Source organism: Akebia trifoliata, chromosome 16 (assembly GCF_017979445.1).
Source record: "Akebia trifoliata isolate Shusen 1 chromosome 16, ASM1797944v1, whole genome shotgun sequence".
Classification (NCBI taxonomy): Eukaryota; Viridiplantae; Streptophyta; class Magnoliopsida; order Ranunculales; family Lardizabalaceae; genus Akebia; species Akebia trifoliata.
The window spans coordinates 6272794-6293820 of NC_141390.1; positions in this window are offsets into that span (position 1 = coordinate 6272794).

The window sequence follows — 21027 nt, forward strand, 5'->3', positions numbered from 1 at the left end:
CTGAGCAAAATCCAAGATAACCCTTGGCGGAGACTGAGCAAATCCAAGATAAACCCTGGCGGCAACTGAGCAAAATCCAAGATAACCCTTGGTAAGACTGACTGAGTAAAACTGAGAACAAAGAATAAATCTGGGAGAGAAACGATTGAAAATGAGTCTGGAGAAGAGTGGTTGAATCTGGGAATGAATAGATTTGGGACAGAATGGATGTCCTATCTCCTATGTGAGATTCAGAATGCATTTGTTTGAACCTCAAGGTTTTATCAAAAAAGTTTTGTAAATTTAAAACCTGAGTTTGAACCTCAAGAGTTTTTTTGAAAAACTGCTATCAAGAGGGTAACCTTAGGTTTGGAGTTCTCATTTTAGGATTAACATTGCTCAAAACAAAATGTCCCTAGTTTGACAATAAACATGGCATTGAAAATAATTGAACACATCATTAAAAATGCCCCTAGTATAAAGGGGGAAATTACATATCTAGAGGAAAAAAAAAATGCCCCTTGTATGAAGGTTTGAAATATTTGATTACCACAAGCGCAATAAAGATCCAACTTTTAATTTTATTAAGATTTTGAGTCAGGCTCAAGAGAACAAAATATTTCCTTTTGAGACTCATCATAGAATTCACCATTCTCCTTCTCTCCATTGGTTCACTTGGGGAAGTAAGAATTTTCAGATCGATCGTAGACAAGATACTTGTGGCTTCTGAATCTATGCCTGGTTTAAGCTGAGTATTGAACTTGATTATTCGGATTTCTGATGTTTCAGCTCGAACTGCTCTCAGCTTGGGATTTTCTTCTATTTTTTTTTTTATTTTTTTTATTGCTCTAGATTGCCTAGATCGCCTTTTCAGGTTTTCAATCTAGCGAGCTTTTTTCTTTTTTTTTCTTGGCTCTGATTGTTGCCAAAGTTGTCCTTTCAGATTTTCAACTTTGCGAGCTTGCCTTAATTTTTGCCTAAGTCGCCCTTTTCGATTTTCAACTTAGCAGGCTTCATCATCATTTTTTTTTATCTTTTTCTTTTCCTCTGACCTTCTAGAATTACTGTCTGATCATGTTCTACTACCCTCCTTAACCTTTTCACACGGTACTTAGGAGGACTTTTATAGGTAGGCTTGGGACTAGGCGTAAAATGAAAGGGATTTTGAGGCTCAAAAACCCAAATGCCCCTTGTGTGGCATTTCATTTAAACTTTTTCTTGAATTTTCTTCCCCATTCTTTTTTTCTTTTTAGATTTTTTCTTCATCGGGGAATCTATTTTTTTATTTTGGTGTGGTCGGGCCTGAAGTAACTTCTCAGGTTGCCTACGTACCCCAAATTTTTGGGATCAGACCAAAACGTAGTTCGGATTTTTCCCTCCCCTAGGTTAGGTGATCAGGCTAAGAAATAAAAGGCACAATTTTTCTCTTTTTGAACAGGCTGCAAAGGGGTTGAGAAAGGAGATAAAGAATTAGGTAATAGGAAAATTGATTCGGCCAAAAATGGCCTCCTTAAATGTAGTACCGTTTGATTTGGTCAAGGTTGGTTGGTTCTGGTAACTCGATTCCATCATGATCTTGAAGCCTGACAGCTTTTCCTGGTAGTATCTCCTTGATGATGTACGGACCTCCCCAATTTGGTTTGAACTTCCCTCTAGGGTCAAAGATAGGTGCCCGATTCTCTTTGAGTACTAAATCCCCGACCTGTAAGTGACGAACCTTGATCTTTTTATCAAATGCACGGGCAACTCTTCTTTGATAAGCTTGCACGTGATACAAAGCTCTCAGTCGTTTTTCTTCAATCAAATTCAATTCTTCATACCGCTGGCGAACCCAATCTGTTTCTGACAACTGACTTTCCAACAAGACCCTCAGAGATGGAATTTCCATTTCAACTGGCAAGACTGCTTCCATGCCATACACTAAGGAGTAGGGAGTAGCTCCAGTAGAGGATCGAATTGAAGTTCGATATGCCCATAGTGCAAATGGCAGTTTTTCAGACCAATCTCGATGTGATTGACACATTTTCCTAATGATAGTCTTAAGATTCTTATTAGCTGCTTCGACTGCTCCATTAGTCTGAGGGCGGTAAGGAGATGATTTGTGGTGTGAGATTTTGAACTTTGAACACAAAGTAATAACCTCAGCTTTGAAATGTGACCCGTTATCAGAAATCAGTTCTGAAGGTACCCCGTATCGGCTATGATGTTCGTTTGGATAAATTTTGCAACTCGAGACGCAGTGAGAACAGCATAAAGGCAGCTTCGACCCACTTAGTAAAATAATCGATAGCAACCAAAATGTATTCATGCCCATTTGATGCTTTAGGCGATATTTTACCAATAATGTCGATTCCCCAAACTGAGAATGGCCATGGTGAAGTTAGACCAACTAATCGAGAAGGTGGCACATGTATGAGATTTGCATGTATTTGGCATTTGTGGCAGGTCTTGACCATGTGATGACAATCTGTTTCCATCGTAGGCCAGTAGTACCCTTGTCTCATAATTTTCTTAGCTAACATTTTCCCACTCATGTGAGGGCCGCATTCTCCTGAATGTAGTTCAACCATTATCTGTTCAGCTTGATCTTCATCGACGCACGACAAATGAATCCCATCATAAGACCTTTTGTACAAACTTCCTGCGCACAGGATGAATTGAGATGCTAATCTTAAAAGGGTTTGCCGTTCCTTCCTCGATGCTTCTTCTGGAAATTCTTGTTTTTCCAACACCTTTTTAATATCTGTGTACCACGGCTTTCCATCGGGTAGTCGAGTTAGCAATATTGATCTGACAGCAATATGCAGGTTTGTCTTTGACTTCAACAGTGATCGGCCTCAATTCCATGCCAGGGGACAAATGGATCATTGAAGATAGAGTGGCTAACGAGTCAGCAAATCTATTATCTTCCCTTGAAACGTGTTGGAACAGAATAACTTCAAACTTACTCACTAAGTTTAACAAATACTCATGATAAGGCTTCAGCTTTTCGTCCCTAGTTTTCCATTCTTCCAATGACTGGTGTATGACCAAGGCTGAATCCCCAAAAACTTCGATTTCTGTAATGCCCAGATTCAAAGCAGCTTCAAGTCCAGCGATGCATGCCTCATATTCGGCTGTGTTATTGGTATTAGAGAAGGCTAACTTAATAGCGATCGGAATGTGGCATCCTTTCGGAGAAAACAGGACTGCCCCTATTCCATACCCATTCTGATTGGCGGCTCCATCGAAATACAACTGCCATGCTTGGTTCTGAGGCTCTTCTTCAACATGTAAGATGTTCTCATCTGGGAACTGATCAATAGGCCTTAATCCTTCTGCTACTGGGTGATCTGCCAAGTATTCTGCTACAGCTCTCCCCTTGATAGATTTATGCGTAACGTGTGTGATGTCAAACTCTGATAATAACAATAACCATCGTGCAGTTCTCCCTGTTAGTGTCGGTTTCTCGAAAAGATACTTGAGAGGATCCATCCTAGATAACAAGATAATTGAATGAGATAGCATATAGTGTCGAAGTCTCTGAGTAGACCATACTAGTGCCAAGCAAGTTTTTTCCAGGGCTGAATACTTTCGTTCATACTCTAACATCTTCTTACTGATGTAGTAGATAGCCCTTTCTTTGCGAGTATCTTTGTCATACTGTGCCAGCATGCATCCCATAGCTTCTTCTGTGACTGACAGATAAAGAAGAAGTAGTTCACCCGGTATGGGTGGAACCAAAATAGGTGGGTTCAAAAGATACTCCTTGACTTGGTCGAAGGCCTTTTGACATTGCTCATTCCAAACTGTTGGTTCATTTTTCTTGAGAAGCTTGAAAATAGGTTCGCAGACGTTGGTGAGTTGAGCAATAAATCTGCTGACATACTGGATTCTGCCTAAAAAATCTCGAATTTGCTTTTCGGTTTCTAGCGGTGGCATCTCTTGGATAGCTTTAATCTTCACAGGGTCTACTTCGATCCCTCTTTGACTGATCACAAATCCCAATAATTTTCCAGAAGTTACTCCAAACACACATTTCTGCGGGTTGAGACGGAGTTTGTACTTTTGAATCCTTGTGAGAAATTTTTCTAACACAGCAACATGCTCCAGTCATTCTTTTGACTTGACTATCATATCGTCTACATAGACTTCAACTTCCTTGTGTATCATGTCATGTAGTAGAGTCGTGGCTGCTCTTTGATAAGTGGCTCCGGCATTCTTCAGACCAAAAGGCATAACCTTGTAGCAAAAGGTTCCCCACTGTGTGATAAACGACGTCTTTTGCATATCCGAGGATCCATTTTTATCTGATTGTACCCCGAAAAACCATCCATGAAGGACAATAAAGCGTGCCCTGCTGTACTATCTACTAGAACGTCTATGTGTGGTAAAGGAAAACTATCCTTTGGGCTTGCTTTGTTTAGATCTCTAAAGTCCACACACATCCTGACTTTTCCATCCTTCTTCGGCACCGGGACGACATTGGCAATCCACTCAGGGTATTCTACTACTTCCAAGAATCCAGCGTTAATCTGCTTCGTAACTTCTTCTTTTATTTTCAGAGTCCATTCCGGCTTCATACGTCGAAGTTTCTGTTTAATGGGTCGAGCATCTGGATATAACGGAATCCGATGTTGAACAATGTCTGTGCTTATTCCCGGCATATCCTCATAAGACCACGCGAACACGTCTTTGAACTTTCTGAGCAACTCTACTATCCCTTTGCGTTCATCAGGGGATAATGTGATCCCAATCCGAATCTCTTGAGGATTTTCTTTTGTTCCGAGATTGATAACCTCTACTTCCTCCATTGGAGGTTGAGCCCGACGTTCATTTTCTTGTTCAAGTAATTTGATTATTTCAGGGGGAGGTTCTTCATCAGAAGATTCTCCCTCCGAAGTCAGATTATTAGTTAAATTATTATTGCGCTCGGGGTAATCAAGAATTTCTTTCATTTCATTAAAAGAAGATGGGGTAACAGGACTCATTGCCAACTTGACAGACTCACTTAACTTAGTAGCAATAGTGGACTTACTTGACTCAACAGAAACAAATGACTCATCTGGCATGTCAGACTGAACAGGACTAAGGGGACTGACAGACCCAGTCTTGACATGCAATACAGGACTAATTACATGATAGCTAGTGAGGTACCCTACAGCAGGTTTGATTGCAGATTGAGGATTTGAGATCCCTTTCTCAGTTGACAACACCAAGACACTGTGATCTTCAATGAATAACTGGTCGATGTTGAGGGAGTCGATGTTGAACTGCCAGTCTTCAATTTCCTTCTCTTCAGCTTCTGTGCTTGCTTCCTTTTCAGGCCAATCCATACCAAAGAAGATCTCAAACCCCGGCAAACGAGTACCTGTGACATGGTCAATGAATGGCTCGGGGAACCCACAGTAACGGAAATCTTCTCCTTCCTTTACAAAATAGCCATTAAGGGTCTTACGATAAGGCTTCATCTTGATGAGATCCATGGTTCGTCTTTGCCTTTTCGCCATTGCCTTGTCTCGCTTTGTCTTCCAGTATTGGGCCCAATCTTCATTAGTAGGCTTATATCCTAGCCCAAATGTGCCAATGACCTCTTTAATCACTGGTGCCTCTTTAATACCTTGCTGCTTGCGGCCTAAGCCCATACCAGGGAAAAATCTCATTTTCTTGAATATATTGGCCATGTTGCAGTTAGAAGTATTTTCCATTGGAAAATATTCTTTCATGGCTTGATCCCATTGGACTGAGCATATTTTCTCGAACTCGAACCCACTGAGCTCTACTCCCTGTTGTTCTGGCTGAATCTCAAGCAGCGGCTCATCCTTAGCTTCAGTACTATTTATGATCCCTACAATTTCAGCATCTCCATGGAGAGTGATCACTAGCCCATCTCTAATAAACTTGACCTTCTGGTGCAGCGTGGAAGGTATGGCTTTGATTTGGTGTAGCCACGGTCTTCCTAATAAGATATTAAAGGAGGACTGGATGTCTATGACTTGAAATTCTACCAGAAATTCAGCTATGCCTGTGGACAATCGAAGGTGCAGAATTCCCAGTACGTCCCTTTTAGTGTTATCATAGGCCCTAACCCCCTGATTAGTGGGCTTGAGATCTTCAGTTTTAAACCCAAGGCAAGTGGCGGTCTTCAAAGGGCAAACATTCAATGCACTCCCATTATCGATCAATACCAGAGGTACCCTCATCCCGTTACAGTCAACTGTGATGTGCAGTGGCTTAGTGTGGTTTGCTCCTTCCTTTGGGAGATCGGAGTCTGAGAATGACAAGATATTTTCCACATAGGTCGCCCCCACTATGTTGGCTAGCTGATCTGGAGAAGTGTCAAGGGAGACTTGGGCTGTACTTAATGCTTTGAGAACAGCCTCCCTATGGGCAGTGGAAGCCATAAGTAATCCCCAAACCGAGATATTGGCTCCTGATTTCTTCAATTGCTTAATCACGGAGTTATCTTCTTCAATGTTTTCTTTGATAGGATCTTCTCTTTCTTTTCTTGCCAAGGTTGCCGGATTATCAACACAAAGTTCTTGTGGCTTAAAAACTCTTCCCCCTCGAGTCATATGTCTAACTTCATCACAGGAGAGAGGATAAGGTTCATCTTCTTCAGTCAGCACGTATGGATCTTCATCTGTTAAAGGTACCGGGCTTTTTAAGTTCATCTGGGCCAACAGGTAACTGGTGAATGTGGGGCTACTGTATCGAGGCGGGGACAAACAATACGTATCATCTGAGGTTAAATCGAATGGTTCGTAATTTGTGGTGAAAACCTCATCAGTGAAGGCTATCCCGGCAAGGGGGTAACTAGGTGGTTTGACTTGAATGGGATGGATGAGAGAGATAGGATCGAATGGTAATGGTGTATGGGACACCATGTTCAAAGTTGGTGGAGGTTGATAGGTAGGCAGTGGATTAGTGGTGACATTCGGTGGGCTAGGGATTGTGACCTTCTTGTTGTCAATCAGGTTTTGAATGGCATGACGTAGGGTAATACATCGATCTGTGTGATGGCCAGGATTTTGATGGAACTCGCAGAATAAGTTAGAATTGTGTCCAGCTGGCAAGGGATTAAGTAGAGGTCGGGGTTGGATAGGGGTAAGAAGTCCTTTTTTCACCAATTTGTGAAAAGCTACAGTGAGGCTCATCCCTAAATTGGTAAATTGACGCGGAGTTCTAGGTTGACTTGGGTGAGCCTGGTTATTAGTTCGGACTGGGGGTTGAGCTGGGGTAGCTGATGTGTTGGCTATGTAGACATGGTTGGTGCTAGGTTTAGAAACATAGGGTTTCTTAAGCTTGTTATCTGAAGAGTTAGAAAGAATCCCTGAGGCAAATGCATCCTCGAGTTGGCTTCCAGCTTGTAACAATGACTCGAAAGTAGGGAGATATTGGGCCACTAAGTGTTGAGCATATCCTTGCGAGAGGTTCTTTAGGATAATCGCTACTTGTTCTTTCTCTGACGGTCTATCCCACATTTGGGCAGCCTTGGCCCTCCAACGACCAATGAAATCAGTAAATGTCTCTCCATTTCTCTGCTTAGTCGCCTCCAAATCTCTTCTTGAAGTCTCAATCTCGGTACTGTACTTATATTGATGCCAGAAAGCCTTTGACATATTCTCCCATGTGCCCACAGTAACTGGATCTTGAGACATTAGCCAGCGTAGTGCTGACCCTGATAAAGTCCTCTGAAACAACAACGTCATATGTTCGTCACTGAGCCCCATAGTGCGCATGTTAGTAACATATACCTTAAGATGTGTTTTTGCGCACCCTATACCACTAAACTTGTCCATTTCTGGCATCACGAACTTCTCGGGCAGATGGATTCTAGGGATGCGGTTCAGAGCCTCAATACCTGCTGCAATTTCATCGATGCCTTTTATACTTTTCATAGCCGACTCTAACTGAGACATTCTGTTAGCTAACATCGGATTTTCATTGACATATTCTTCATCTCCATCGAGTTCGAAGACTTCATGTGGACGTCTCTCTTCTACTTTCTTTCCTTTTGGATCATTTAAGGGATTGCCTGTTGATTCCGAGGTCTGTTCTAGCACTTCTACTTTACCCTTTATACTGGTGATATCATTGGCAAAGGCTGCCAAGATCTTACGGATCTCTGTCAGTTCAGATTCTGAAGCCATCTCTGCTTGTTGACTTGGTACTGTAGCTCGTTCTAACCGACTGGACTTACGACTCCAACTAGGAGGTGGACGCTTGAGTTTGGGCGCAATGATAATCCTATATGACCCCATCAAAGGTAAATTTAGTCAATTTCAGTATTACCCTCTTGATAACATTTTAAGGAATCATTTCATTGAGGTTTGTGCACCAATCCATTAATTAATCCATTCACATAATGAACATTCAAAGAAGAAATCAATATTCATTTGAAAGAAAAATAGCTTTATTGAAAATAATTGACAAATAAATGTTCTCATTAAAAACATATTTCAACAAATTTGACTTGAACTATTTTTACATGGACGCTTGGCTTTGTCTTGACGGTCATCAGGATTGCTGTCAGGCTTGACCCTCTTGGCTCTAACAACTGGCTCTTTGAATTCTGCTGATCCATCTGGATACCCTAAGGTGCGCTTGTTCCAAGCTTTCTCAATGAGGTGTACTAACTTTTCAGTCAGAGGCTCGGGGGGAAAGAAAGCTTTGTGCTGAGGTAAGGATAACTCTATAGGTACATCGTACTGCTCTGGGATTAGATTAGGATGGTAGAAAGATGTTTCTTCTAAACCAATCAGACGGACATAGTATGATCCTTTGGTTCCTAGAACAGGGGGATCAGTCATCCACCAAGGGCACCTAAAACCAATATGACGGGCAAGGCGAGAGTCTAACCATTTGCTCCAAGCTTTGACTGAGTTGTGACGCACTAATAGGTTTCTCTTGGAAAAGTGTTCTGGCCCATATTCGAGGTTTGAGGGAACCTCTACGATTTTAAGACGGTCACAAAGCCACATATAGAGTAAGTAGGGGCTTCCTTTGAAGCTTTCCCGCTCACCATTTTTTATGGCATCTAAACCTGAGAAAGTTTCAGCTAGGATGAGAGGTACTGGGTTGGCTTTCCTTGAGAGTTGTGAGGCTATATCTATGAAGGACTCAGGGATAGTTTGGCCATCACTATTGGAAGTCAGCATGTATTGGGCTAGGATTCCTAGGCACAATCGATAATCTCTAGTAGCTCGCCAGGCTTCGGGTTTTACATTGATAGGGTGACTGCGAGAGCGATACGGGCCCAGTAGGGGTACTAAATTCAATCTCCCGTCATTGACTAAGACTTTGGCTTCTTCCTTGGAAATGTTTAGTCCTGTGGCGAGTTCACCAGAATATCCGGTCTTCAATGAGGGCCTGACTAGAGGTCCTGAAGTGGATATCCTCATGATGCCGCAATAATCCTCGTGAGTGGGGCACAAATGCATATACCCCATATGGAATATATGAAGGTGGGGATTCCATCGCTTAGCCATAGCATGTAGGAGATTCCAGTCTATTTCAAACTCATGGAAGTAAAAGCACTCCTCAACATAAATTTCCCAAAATTGATCTTCTCTACAGGGTGCATCCCTACAACGGTCGTTTTGACTAACTGTTCGATTGGATTGTCGCCTGCGACTAGCATCCTGGTTTGACACAAAAGGGTATTTTAGTACTTTTCCAAGGTCCATGTAAAAATATCAATTTTTTATTTTCTTTTGGAAATCTTATTCTTATGGAAAATATTTTCTGGAAAATATTTTTTTCTGAAAAACATTTCTGGAAAATTTTTTTCTGGAAAACATTTCTGGAAAATATTTTTTCTGGAAAACATTTCTGGAAAATATTTTTTCTGGAAAAATTCTTCTAAAGAACACTTCTTTTTGGAAAATAATCTTTTCTGAAAAATATTTTTTCTGGAAAACATTTCTTCTAAAGAACACTTCTTTTGGAAAATAATCTTTTTTGGAAAAGATTTTCTTTCTATAAATTATTTGAAAATTTGATTTCCATTTTCAATTTAAATGACTCGGCCCACCATGATTGTTAGATCGGGATGGACTGAGTCATTATTGTAAAAGAATGGATTCTTTATTGGGTCGGTGCACCCATTTTAATTTTCAAAAACATTATTTGATCCTTGAGGACAATCATACACTCTGATCTACACCATTCACATACATTCATCAATCAACAAGTTCCAATCAACAAACAACCCGGGAACACCCACAATAAGTTCGAGTCGTGACCTATTGGGAAGGTTTCTAGACTCTAAGCTTACTACGTGCAATGCATTTTTATCTGGCCACCCTTGCCCAAGCACACCTATATACCTTTCGATACGTGGTGACTTGGTTTGATATACCATATAGGTGATAATCTAAAACCTCAATTCACTTCTCTGAAGCCAAAAACAGCCCGTTTGATCTCCATTTGAGAGGTGGCGCACAATGCTGAGCAAGGGCCCACTTAAATACCTCTCGTCTAGAATAGACGTAGTCTATCCCCCTCGTACAGTAGGGTACAGCGGGGCAAGATCTGCTTAGGCACCAGTTTTGACCAAGAAGTGCAATTGATATACTTAGATTACCTTTTATACCCACGGGTAGGAGTCAAGAGTTGTAGCTTTCATAAATGGTTTGGCATCCCACGAGGGGACCGACCACGTACTAGTACTACGTTGGCAATCGGGACATGTGACTTTGTGGCTTACAATAGGTCAAAGGCTCAGGTCGCTTCAGCCTGGGTGCATCAACATACTTCTCAGAATCACCTGATCAGATGGTATTGATGCCCCCAGTTTGATATACCCTAAGGTACGTGACTGGAGTTGTGGGTTTCATGAATGACGTCGCATCTCCGAAGAGACCGAGCCACGCACTAGTGCCACGTTGGCTAAATGGGACTTGTAAGTGAGTAAAGCGGTAAACGTGCATGTGGTGTGTGCAAAACAGGGTGGGGTGTGCTCGGGGCCTTTTTCAAACAAATGGGCCCATGGGCCTGATCATACCATCATACATCGAATTATGTGAACATTCAATCAAGATCGACACCATTCAAATCATATGAATATTTAATCAAGATCATCACTAATCAAATCACATGATTGAAAATAAATATATCAAGCATACATCCATGTTAAAAGCAAACATTTAATCCGAAATATTTATTCATGTATTTCAATCAAGGGTCATTTTGGATGGTCCAAAATAATTCCGAATTTTAAAGCACATTGGATCGAAGATAAATGGATGATCGCTAGCATGGAGATCTAAAATCAAATAACCCCCTTCCCCCCTTTTTTTTTAAAAAAATCATAAAGTTTAACCCACAAGTGGATCGTTATTGACACATCATCTTTTGCTAGTATCACCCAAATTTCCATGTAAATCAGTAAATAATTACTATGATCAAAGTAACATTAAAAAGAATTGGTGTGTCAATAACAACTCACATAGAAATCAGAATTGTTCTCTTTTAAACCATAGAGCTGCTAATTAGTCCTTTTATTTATTTATTTATTTATTTTATTTTTTTGCCATATTTGCCAAACACCCACGATCTTATAGGTAAATCACATAAAACGGATGTGCGAGATTTCATTTACCTATAACACGTGAGATCACATTTTTGTTTTCTTTTTTTTTTTTTAAAATGGAAACGAATAGAAAACGAAGTGGCCAGTCCACTCAAACAATTATCAATCTTATCAAGATTGATTTAAACCAACTAGCTCAAAATTCAACTCCAAGTAAGATCGCTTTTGGAACGTGAACCATACAACTAAATCGGGACTCACAAAACTGATTTCAGAAATTTGATTCTATTAAAATCTGTAATTTTCTCTCAATCTTCAATATTGTAAGATCTGAAATTTCGAAAAACTGATCAGATAAACGCATTAAAACTTAAACTTTCTGAATCAAACAACCATTAAAACCGAAAATCATTTTTCAAAACATGCTCCAATCGAACCAAAAATCGGAAGTGTGGCGATGAAATTCGGCTGCAAAGAAAAACTCAACCATTGGAAGATGGAAAAGTAGAGAGAACTCAATTGCATTCCACTTATGAATCCTCCTATCGTGATTTCCAAAATCGGATTTTTTTTTTAAAAAAAAAAAACTGCTGCCATTAACGTCTCATTACAGCTCAAGCTCGAAAAAAAATCTGCATAAACTCTACTAATCGCGGGTTTGATTCCCCTCTTCGTTGTATATTGAATACAACTCTTGCTTCAATTTTGAAAACCCGAAAACAGAAGAAGAACCCTCGAGTTTCTTAAAAAAAGTACTTTCTTTTTTCGATGTTCTAATCCATAGATCGATTGGATCTATGGATCGAAATCGATTGGGCAAAAACAGATCTCGTTGTTGATCTAGAGAGACCGATTTAAAATGGGTCTCTCTGTTGGAGATGATGAAACCAAATGTAAAAAACCAGATTTGAAGGAACACTCATTGTTGGAGACGTTGAACCTGCATTTAGCTCATTTGGGAAGATGGTGTGTGAATAGGAACAAAACAGTTTTGCTTATTACACACCATTTCATGCACACAAACGCTAATATTGAGTTTGGTGTGTAAACCGAAAAGTAATGTCATTGTTCATGACACACCAACCCAACTTTGTTGACAGAACCTCAATCCGAAGCATTTTCCTCTCCTTTTGTTAAAAATTTTTATTTAAAAATTCCTCATTTGCTGTCAATGAATAGCGCCACTTTCCCAAACTCCAAAAAAATTATTTTATTTTAAAAAAACTAATAACACATGTTTTTTTTTTAATTTTTAAAACACAACACTGTCCAATGATTAATGGCACTCACCCTTAAAAAAAATCAAAATAAAAAATAAAAAAATAAAAAATAACAGAAAAAATAAAACTACACACGTAAAAATTAAACGCCAATGGTCCACCAATCATCATATTATTTTCCATACAACCAACCATTCCGAAATCCTTCATTATTTAGGACCACGTTCGATAACCCTTGATTGACTCACAAGAATAGTATGTCGAAGCCGGATATTTAAAATCAAAACACATGCTCAATAATCGAAAAAAAAAAAAAAAACAAAGACGCAAATAATGAATAAACAAATATACAAAGAACAAATAAATAAAAAAGAAACTAGGTTATTTTAGCGATACTCTCATACTTGGGGTTTTTCAAGTTTGATCCTCAATGTCCCCAGTGGAGTCGTCACTGAAAGCGCCCTCGTTCCGCGGGGTGCGCGGATCCGCTTTTGACCCTTGAGGTTTGGGAGTCGCCACCTAGTTATTACGGTCTAGGAACCAAATTGACCCTACAATGGATAAAAGAACTAATCTACTATAGAAATCTGAATTCGGGGATCATGTTACGGGGTTGGAAGGTATTAGGCACCAACCCCGCCCGGCCAATGCCGGTCTCTACTTATCCCAAATAGATCTACATTGCTAATGATAAAACCTAGATTAAAAAAATAATAAAAAATCTTACCTTCGATCTGCAAAAGCACTATTCCCTCAGATCTGAAAAACAGTTCTTTGTACTGTACTCCTTGCTTCGTTTTGTCTCCGGATCTGATTTCTGATCTCCGAGGCAAGGTGTCTCCTTCTTGGATCTCAATGCTTTGAATTTGTGGTGGATTTTTGGGATGTTTTTGAGAGGTTTTTGGGTGTTTTTCGGAGGTTTTTGGGTGTTTTTTAGGCTAAAATAGGAGTAGGGGTGTGTGGGAAGGAGTTGGGGTTCCAAAATTAGGGTTTTTGAGGGGTTGTGGAGGCTTCTTCACCTACTTTTTTTAGGATTTTTTCTTTGATACGAAAATAGGGTGTGGAGGCTCCTATTTATAAAGTTTTTAGAAGCATTTAGGGTTTGATTAGGGTTTGTTTTAGGGTTTCAATTAGGGTTTTGACTTAGTCTTTAGGGTTTTAGGGTTTTGACTTTAGTCTTATGAGATTGACTTGATTAGTTTTAGATTAGGGTTTGGATTTAGGGTTTTGACCTTAGTCTTATGAGATTGACTTGATTAGTTTAGATTAGGGTTTTGATTTAGGGTTTTGACCTTAGTCTTATGAGATTGACTTGATTAGTTTAGATTAGGGTTTTGATTTAGGGTTTTGACCTTAGTCTTATGAGATTGACTCGATTAGTACCTTGACTTCAGTCTTGCTTGATTGACTTTAATTTTGACTTCAGTCTCACTTGATTGACTTTAATACCTTGACTTCAGTCTTGCTTGATTTACTTTTAATTTTTGGAGAACCCCCTTCTATTATATCTTTAATTCTTTGAACCCCCAAATGGAGGGGTCCTTAAAGAAATATCCCACGAACCCTCAACAATTTTGCCTGAGAGTCCAATTAATCGATTTTTTAGGTTCAACTTTTTAAATTAATTTCATTAATATTTCACTTTAATTATTTAATATTTTATTTATTAATTTCGAATTTTTTAATTATGAAAATTATGAAATTACCGTTTTGCCCTCGGAGAGGATTTTTTACGTTTTAAGTCGTTTTTCAATGTTCCAGGATGTTTTGGAATCAGTTTTTCGTAAGGAATTCAATGGGAATGTTGGTTTTTGTCATTTATGAAGTTTTTTATATGAAATGATCATGAACTTTATGAGGGGTATTTTCGTAATTTTGTCAAATTTTGTGAAAATTGACGAAGTGGTTTATTTGGTTTCGATTTGTTGTTTTATGTGTTTGAACGGATTTTCCTAAGCGTAATGTAGGCTCTAAGGTTGTTTTGAGGTTAGGGGTATTTTGGTAATTTAATCATTTTTTGGGATTTTTATCGTGAAGCTTCTTTTTGGTTTGCAAGATAATGATTTCTATGTTTCTGAGGTCGTATTTTCCTAGCGTAGCGTGGTTTCTAAGTTTTGTCAGTTCGAGATACCTCATCCGGATTTCTGAAACATATCTGGTAACAAAATAAAGCATTGGAATAGACATCCATCATTGGGAACCTTTGCGATCGGGTTGACGACTTGATTAATCAGGCGGATGCAAAAATGGGGTGTCTACTCCGTGCTGATACCAACTCCGTGTTGATGCCGACTCCGTGTCGATGCCAGTTCCGTGCTGAGATAATTCCATTTTCAAAATATTTTATCGACTCCGTGTCGATGCCAGCTCCGCGCTAATGAAATTATTTTTTTCAAATATTTTCCCGACTCCGTGTCGATGCCAACTCCGTGTCGATGTCAGTTCCGTGCTGAGATGATTCCATTTTCAAAATATTTTTACTGACTCCGTGTCGATGCCAGCTCCATGCTGATGAAACTACCTTTTCAAAACATTTTACCGACTCCGTGTCAATGCCAGCTCCACGTTGATGTAAATCTTTTCTTAAAGCGCTTTACCAACTCTGTGTTGATGCCGGCTCCACGCCGAGAAATTACTTTTTCGTTAAAACTCATAATAAACAACTTTATCTGACCTAATAAAATATCATGCATCTTCATTTTTGTAAATAAGATAGTAACGCTCGGTCTTCTGTACCCACAGGTGGCCAAACGAAAGAAATACAAGCAGCAAGAGGTACCCCCATATTTTCGTAGATTATCTACAGTCACCATGAGTTTTTCTGAACCGGCATAGCCTGTAGCGGCCGAAACGTCAGCTATCGATCCGCAAATAGCAATATTATTGAAAATAATCGAGTGACAAGAAAAGATAGTAAGTACTGTGTTAGCCAATGCCAGCATCATACAAGCTCAAACAATACAGCAACAGGTGTCCAGATCAAATCAGGATCTACCCAAGCAACCTCCGTAGGGACCACATACCACAATGCCTCCTGTAGTACCTGAATACCAGGGGCCCCTACTCTATATTCCACAGAATCGACCACCCCCTGTGATCATTCCTGTTGACGAATGTGAGTACAGGGCCACAGAGGCCAAAAGCGCAATAGATGAAAAACTGGCTCAGCAAATCGAGTCTCTATAAGAAGAAATGAAGATGATGAAGGACCTCAAAACTATGAATGGAACTCGATTCAAGGACCTCTATTTTTACCCCAATGCTCAACTACCGGCCAAATTCAAGTGTCTAGAGTTCGAAAAGTATAACGGAGTGAGGTGTCCTCTGTCACATCTAAAGTTATATTGTGGATCCATGTGCCAATACGGCGAGGATGACAGGTTGTTAGTGCAGTTGTTTCAGAGGACTTTAACGGGGTTGGCACTCAAATGGTTTTATGGATTTGATCACTCACTCATTAAGAACTGACAGGACCTAGCAGAGATGTTCTAGTAAAATTACCGGTTCAATACAGATGTTGGTCTAAATCGGAATGACATGGAAAAAATGACAAGAAAATAACGGAAAACAGTGAAAGAATATGTACAGAGGTGGCGAGACTCAGCTTCATAAGTAAGGCCAGCAATGATTGAGCAAGAGATGAACACCACGTTTATCTCAACACTACGGCACGCCTTCTATACTCATCTGGTGGGGCACACCATAGGCACATTCTCAAATCTAGAACAAATAGCAGGCCGGGTCGAGGAGGGGATCCAAACCGGTCTGATCTTTGATTTCACAAGTCTAGGGACAACAACAGGAATCCCTTCTCAGAGAAAGCCAGTACCTACATGAAAAAAAGGGAAGAACCACAAGTTAACAACGTACAGCCAAACTGACCCCTATTCATCCCTTCATCAATACCAAGACCGCAAGCGCCATCAACTTCATGGGCACCAACACCACCAGCTTGGAATCCTATACCTTAAAACCAGTTTAGGGAAAACCCTACCCCAGTCACACAGCAGGCACCACTATATGGGCAAAACCAGCTGGCATGACCCAACAGAGTAAATAGAGTGTTCACCAGGTTACCCATGACACTATCAGAATTACTGCCAATCTTGCTCAGGGGTGAGTATCTTGCAAAATGTCCACCAAATCCTGAGGTTGCTAAAGGGCCAGGGTACAATCCCAATTTGTTCTGTGAATTTCATATGGGCGCACCAAGGCACTCTACAGATCAATGCTGGTAGCTCAAACATCAGGTACAAAATTTAATTGATAAGATGGCTCTCATCCTAGATGAACCTACCAACCCGTCCCAACAACAGAACATCAATCAAAATCCCTTACCTACTCACAATGGAGAAGGGAGTGGGCACAGGGTAAATGTCGTTTGTGGAGAACTCAACTTCAATCCATCAGACTTGATAGCGCCTATCGAGGCAAAAATCATGGTCTACTTAACAAAGAAGCCCGAGACGTCAACGATTAACATAGTCAACCACTACACAACAAATCCATCTCAAATTCACAATTGCCTCTCAGATTGGCCGACCACACTATCCATCCCACTCATCAAAATACTACTACCCGACCACCCTTAGTTATACCTTACGGATCACCAAACCATCAAAATTCGACTCGACCTGCTCTTGTTATACCTTACACACTGTCAAATTCTCAAGGATCAACCCGATCCCCCTTTCATATACCATGCACTTCGTTTTCACATCCACCGCATGTCATTCCATACACTCCATCAACTCATCACATAACTCCTCCTACTACCACTACATCCAAATCCTCACCACCACCCCTCATTCTCAATGTAAAACCTGATCAACCTCCAATGACCATATGCTCACCTAAACCATTCCCCTATAGCTCCAATCAAGCCGTCCTCTGGAGTTACAAGATCACTATCACCAGAACCACAGGGGTTGAGACTGTAAGGAAAGTAATGGTGGCAGACATCGGCCATATGACAAGGGCAGGGCGATGCCAAAAATTATTAGAAAATGGGGTTAGCATTGGTGAAGAAACAGAAGAGGCCACGAAAGAAGTGACAGATGAAGAGAAAAGGAAAGCGAAGGGAAATGGTAAGCTGTATAAAGATGAGAAGACGAAAGAGAAGGCGAAAATGACAGACAAAAAGGCTATAGACTTCATTAAGCTCGTTCGAAAGAGCGAGCATAATATAGTGGACCAATTGAACAAACAACCAACTCAAATCAGCATTCTAGGTCTGATGCAAAAGTCAGAAGAACACCAAGAAGCATTACTGAAAGTTTTGGGAAAATCACATGTACCTGCAACTACCTCACCAACATAATTAGAGCAAACGGTTGGCCAAATAATGGTTCCCAACCCTATCATATTCATTGAAATCGAAGTTGTACCAGAAGGACGGGGGCACGGGGAACCGTTGAACATCATGGTTATGTGCAAGGACATGATGGTCGCGAGGGTGCTGATTGATAATGGCTTAGCCCTCAATGTCTGTCCGCTGTAAATCTTTCGAAAACTCAATGCTGATTGGTCACATGTCATGCCCAACGACAAGGTTGTCCGAGGCTTCGATAGTTCAAGAAGAGATTATCTGGGAGAGGTGGATTTATCGATCACAATAAGCCCATGTACGTTCGAAGTAACATTTGAAGTCATAGAAATACCGACGACCTTCAACTTACTGCTGGGCAGACCGTGGATCCATATAGTAGGGGCACTACCTTCCTCTTTGCACCAAAGAGTCAAATTCATCATGGGACAGAAGATGATATCAGTATTGGCAGAGAATCTTATTCCTGCCGGAAGAGCTCCAGACATGTCGTTATTGCTATTGAGCTAACAAAGGATAAAACACTCTATCATTCCTACCAATTTGCTGTTGTTAACCATGTTGAGAAGGGAAAAGAGAAAGTGAAAGCGGAACTGTCAAGGGCAAATCTGATGATAGGGCGAGTTTTGAAGAGAACAGGTTACCGACACAGACAAAGGTTAGGACCAAGAGGAAGAGGGAAAGCTACACCGGTCGAAGCAAAGAAGCACAGTCCTTATTTCGGATTGGGATTCAGGCCCACGAAAAAGGACATAATTGAAATGAACGACAAGAAAAGAGAACTCCGGTTAGCTATAAAACAAAATCGTGAACCAAATATCTGAAATCTGGGCAAAGTTCCTCACATCAATGTTAGTTTCCTGAAGTCTCAAACTAGACCCGATAGTCTATCAGAATCATCAGTGACAAAATCAGTAAGAAAATCGAGAACCGTAAGTTTCAAACCTCTGCACATTCAAGAAGACTCAGTTTTTGAGTCACAGTTTTCCTTCGTAGAAGGTATTGTTATTTTATTCAGTAGGGATTCCAACGAAAGTCTATCAGAGATTGCTCCAGTCGTCATCCCACCAAGCTTGGGAGAGACTATGCCCCAATCTGACAAAGAGCAATCGGAGATAATGGTTATCTCCGAACCATCAACCGAATCACCCAACAAATCACTTTCCTATCTCATTCGCCCCCTCAGAGAAGGGGAAGTTCTGAACAATTGAAAGGAATTCCCATTAATCCTCGAGGCTGTTGAGGCCTAAAAAAATGTCGTTAAACAAATCTAATTTTCCCAAGGATCATAATGAGGTCTCGTCCTCGGGTAAACACTATTTTGAAGGCTCCCTATCTTTATTAACGAATTTTCATGATTGTTCTTCTTATTTCAGGTATATGGAAAATCACAAAAAATATATATATATATATTTCTCAAAAATCAAAAAAATTAAAAATTTCTCTAAAATCAAAAAAATCAAAAAGCTTTCGAAATTGTAAAAAAAAATAGATATTTTCCAAAAACCAAAAAAAGAGTTTTCAAGGGATTTGTCTAGATCAAATGGGTACTTAGATAAGACAGAATTTGAAAGGGATGAGTATGATTTCGATCTTGAACTCGACTTTGACCTCATTGGGATCGAAGAGGAATCTGAGGACAAAATGGAATACCCACCCAAAGAAATCAAAGACTTGGTAGAACGTCACAAGAAAGGTGTCTATCCAAACATCGATGATACAGATTCAATCAATCTTGGTACCGAAGAGGACCCACGAATTGTAGAGATCGGAGCCTTATTAACGTCTTAGTAGAAAGAAGAAATGGTCAAATTTTTATGAGACTATCAGGACTTTTTTGCATGGTCATACAGAGATATGCCGGGGTTAGATATAGATCTTGTTGTACACAAACTACCAATTTCTTCCAGAAGTAAGCCAATCAAGTAAAAACTGATAAGACTGAAGCCAAAATGGACCCTCAAGGTCAAAGATGAGGTCATGAAGCAGTTCGAAGTAGGATTTCTTACAGTTTCTACATACCCCGAGTGGTTAGCTAACGTTGTCCCAGTACCTCAGAAAGATGGTAAGGTACGCATGTGTGTTGACTATCTAGACTTGAATAAGGCCAGTCCTAAGGATGATTTTCCACTTCCAAACATTAACACTCTAGTCGATAGTACAGTAGAGCACGACATGTTCTCGTTCATGGATGACTTCTCAGGTTATAACTAGATAAAAATGACAGAAGAATACCAAGAAAAGATAGCATTCATCACACCATGGGGTACTTTCCACTACAAAGTCATGCCATTCGGGTTAAAGAGCGCAGGAACGACTTATCAACGGGCAATGACCGTATTATTCCATGATATGATCCAGAAAGAAATGAAGGTCTATGTAGATGACATGATCGCTAAATCTGGTATAGAAGAGGACCATCTGGTAAATCTCAAGAAGTTGTTCGACAGGCTGAGGAAGTACGATTTGAGGCTCAATACGGTAAAATGCGTATTCGAGGCAACATCGGCCAAGCTACTGGGGTTCATTGTCAGCAGAAAGGGCATCGAGATAAATCCTACGAAAATTAAGTACATCCTCGAAATGAAGATATTTGTTTCAGAAAGAGATGTTCGGGGCTTCTTAGGGAAAATACAGTATATTAGCTGTTTCATTGCTCAGTTTACGCCCATCTGTGAGTCAGTCTTTAAGCTACTCAAGAAGGACACGCCAAAAAAGTAGAACAAGGACTCTTAGGATGCATTCGATAAAATCAAGCAATATTTGCTCAATCCACCAGTCTTAGTCCCTCCTACTCCAGGGTGACCCCTACTGATGTACATCTCAGTGCAAGAAACATCAATGGGGTGTGTGCTAGGACAACATGATGAATCAGGACGAAAGGAATATGCCATCTATTATCTCAGCAAAAAGTTTACAGAGTACGAAGCAAAATATTTGACACTTGAGAAGACTAGCTGTACATTAGTCTGGGCATCTCAACGACT